We start from the raw sequence: 4,304 nt of genomic DNA on the forward strand, positions 1-4,304 counted from the left end.
GCGCAGAAGTGACTTTGAGGAGGAAAATGACGTCATCGGAGCATTCACAATTTTACAGCAGTTGCCATCGTTTCCTCAAGCGGAAACAATAAAGTTCTGGTATGTTTCACCCTACCTTTTCCCAATAAATACAAGTCTTTACGTGACATAGCCGTTATTCATCTCGCAACTTTCATACATCGGCTCGGAACGCAAGTTTAGCCGATCGTATCATGGAAAAAGTCTCTGTTTATGCTAGCTGCATGTTTGCAGGTACGCAACATTTTCCCACAGCGATTTTGAAAATATACAATGCCCAATATCGTCAGATTTAAGCTTGCAATATATTTGCTTAAGAAGAACACCGTCACGAAATTAAACAAAAACCAATTCAGTCCAAACAATCTCTTAATAATAAGCCACGGTACTAGCGTTTTAAAAGAGCTTTTTGGTAGGCCGAATTTAACAAACGAAAAATCAGCAAGAATTCTAGTTACACGCAGGGAAAGAGTTTTTGTCACGATTTCTTATGTATAAATGGTAAACTAGGGAGTCTTGAAAAAACTGTGGTACATTGAATATTAAGTTCGATCATGAACACATAGTTTATTCTCAGTCTTGGTTCGCACAGTAGCTGAAAGTTTCTAGCTTACGGCCTTGGTAACTTTATGTTAATTCGGCGGGGCTAATGGCGAATGATTTCGGGGGGTGGGGCTTGAAAATACGAATTTTGTGGCATTAAGGACGAATTTGTATCAGGTTTCTAGGTTCACGGAAACCCTTGCGCTAAAGTCGTGTGTGAACTTTCCGCGACTAATATTGAACCGAGCTGCTACCACAAAAATCATGTGTGTAAAAAGACAAAGATAAAGAACAAAACTTTTCAGATTTGTTTTTACTTCTTCATTGCAGTCATTTGACAGGAGACAGTCTTAAAGTCACACAATAAGCCGATGAATAATAAGGAAGAGGGTCCAATTAAATAACTTCTCCAATCCCGTATCCCTCAAACGCTAGTTGGGAGTACTAGAGAGTTTAAAGACTGGTTTTCACTAGCGAAGGAGTCGAGTCGGAGTCGTAATCAGAAGCGCAGAGCGATACGATCAAGTGGAAATCAAACTGTCGAAGTCGGAAGCAGAACACCGATTCCGCTTATGACTCGGTCGTTCGAAAACTGCATCGTCGGAGTCGGAAGGAGAGGCGAAAGAATAAACCAATCAGGATGATCGATTCCAAGCATTGTGAATTGGCTGGTTCTTCCGCTTCTGCTTCCGACTCCGACAATCTAGTTTTCACTGGATCATAACCGACGGAGTCATAAGCGGAGTCGGAAGAAAATGGGAACGTTCTGATTCTTCCGACTCCGATTCCGTCGAGCTTATGACTCCGCTTACGACTCTGATCTTTGATCTTCACTAGGTCATAAGCGCTCTTACGATTCCGACTCCGACTCCGTCGCCAGTGAAAGCCAGCCTTAAGAAACCACGAGGGCTACGGCGACGAAAACGTCACTTCAAACTATTAGTTTGAGGTATTCTGCTTCACGATATTTTCATCTTGTCTACGGTATGTTGTACAGTATGGGCGAAGTATGTTGTAACTAGATTGGTAGGTACGGATGTGACGCAAAGAGAGAGAAGGTTGTTTGTCCACGTTGTTGTCAAAACCTGAAAATTAGTCATTTTGCGTTGTTCGTTTGAGGAGCACGTGCAGTGACGATCATTAATTTCCTCTTTTAACCAATAATATTACTGCTTTATGGTGTTGTCGTAGTTGTTTTTTATTCCATTCCAATATCCCGCTGCAGCTCCCCAACGTATTTCAACTAATAGACAACTTCTATACCTTTTTTTGAGGCTGTTCAATGTATATGTGGTCTCATGAAGCATGCATACTTAGTCAAGACTTGGCCTACTGATAAAAGAGGTTTATTGTGTTCGAAGTCACACACAAAAACTCTTACAGAGGATTAAACTATCTTGAATTACTAACTATTAATCCGGCCTGTGAGTGTTTAAAACGATTCCACTACGGTCAGAACACTGACGAGAGCGTCCAATTTCGTCGTACGTGCAGTACGTGGAGCGGGGCCAGAAAACTCTGCTTTGTCTGATTATCGCCCACGCTTGTGTTCAAATTTTTAGTAATTTCGCTCCAGTAATCACAATTCATAATTATCATAAATGACCCATTGATCAAACACTACAAAATAGTAATTAGCTCCTTCCGACCCATCCCATTCAACATCAGCGATCGGACACGGATGGATATCTGCCTGTATCCACCCTTAGGGTAGTCTACAAATGTCGTCAAAAGTCCTTTAAAACTACGCTCGATATCTGAATCTCAGAGTATTACGAATATACTGTTACAGCTTTTCCTTTTCTTGAAGTCTTGTGACTCCTACGCTGTTTCGTCCCTTTCGACGCAAAGGAAAATATTCCTGGCTCACTTCTTTAGAATCTAACTTATCCCACATTTTCTCTCGCTGAATTTTACGCCTTGTCCCGCATCTTGCTAAGTTCATATTGGACCCTGAAAAGGAACTATTGAAATACAGCTACAGGCACGGAAACACAGAAAAGCAATCCGAGCGTACTTGTATACTAAGGCGGACGAACATACTTCAAGACCATCGAAATTTTACGACACGTTTAAACCTTTTATTACTAACGAGCAAAGAATCGGCAGCAATATACCTTAAACGGAGGGTGATAATGCAGTCAAGGATCAAACGGAAGTGGCAGGGATACTTGCCAACTACTTCACTAATGTGGCACTAGGTATCGGCGGAGATCACGTAAATAATTTTACGGAAGAGGACCACAGTGACCACAGCAGTGTTAAGACCATACAAGAAACCCACAAAGAAACTAATTTTGAATTTAAGTTCTGCACAGTGGCTGAAGTGGAACAGGCACTTAATCCAAAGAAGTCCAGCGGATGGGACACAGGACTACCACCAAAATTACTCAAGAATGTGGCTAAAGAAACAGCAGCATCGTTGACCAGTCTCTATAACAACTGTATACAGCAGAGTACCTGGCCTAGCGCATGGAAGATGGGTGTATGGACACCCGCATTCAAGAGGGGGGACCGAAAGGAGGCTAGAAATTATCGCCCTCATAGCTGTCGATAAAATATTTGACTTGAATTTTTGCTGAGCAATCAGGTGACTAGGCATTATGCATGATGAAACTCTGTACTATAGAATGACAGCTTACAGAAAGAGACATAGCTGCGAAACAACCTCAGTTGCTTACGCTGGTTGAGGATTGGAAACAAGCCGTCGATAGCAAGCATCTGGTATCAGTGTTATCTACAGATATGAGCAAGGCCTTTGAATGATTCTCTCAGCCATTCCCTGGCGATAAAGAAACTGGAGGCTTATGGATATGCTGCCGGCGATCACTTAACCTTATGCGATCATTTTTCGACAACAGACTAAACAGAGTAAAAATGTGTGACGCTTCTAGTGACTGGATAAAGATGAAAAGGGAATGTCCTTTGCCCCAGGCAGCGCCTTTCTCCAAAAAAAAAAAAATATCGCTGCTGAAGAGTAATTAGGCCTAAGCTTTGATTTTAAAATGTTTACCTTTGTCGTGAAGTTTGGAAACCGTTCTCTTGTATTGTTTAATGTTGTTTGTTAGCCAGTGATAAATAATACAGAATTATCACATAGAATTTAAAATATTGTCCCTGAGCAGCTAGCGGTGTGGCGGTCGCGTTGTTAGGTACGGGTTAATCTACCGTTCAAATAAATATGACCGTTTCCCATAATCCATATCAAGCTTTCACGATAATAGTGAATTCAAAGCAAATTAACATTTCAGGATAAACACGAATTCAAGGGCGAGAACGGGTTGCTCTAGTCGAACGCGGGAAGAAGACAGGCACGAGAAAAAAAGGCCGCGCGAAATCTGGGGAGCGATCCATTCAACCAAAATTTTCGAACAGAACTTTCGAAATTTCCTCGGACCTTATACTGCTACCTGAGAAATTTCTGCAATTTCATTGGCTGAGAGCAAAGGTATTTCAGCTTATTTTGAAATACCTACGTGAATATTACAATTCCTATGGTAACCAAAATCACGAAATAATCTCGTCCGATGTGGCGGAAAGATTTCCAGATTTTGAAATTCGGAGAGTCAAGAACTAAACCAAAATTCAGAAAACCAAATAGTAAGAAAAGTACATCGACCTGGCTCAATGTCTGGACCAGCTGGGCCTAAAACAAGAACTTTGAAACCAATTTGCTCACTTACGAAGCAAAACAACTCGACGAAAAAGTACACTAGTTGCAAGAGTTCTTCGCGTTACATGAA

Source organism: Montipora capricornis, chromosome 3 (genome assembly GCF_036669925.1).
Source record: "Montipora capricornis isolate CH-2021 chromosome 3, ASM3666992v2, whole genome shotgun sequence".
Lineage (NCBI taxonomy): Eukaryota > Metazoa > Cnidaria > Anthozoa > Scleractinia > Acroporidae > Montipora > Montipora capricornis.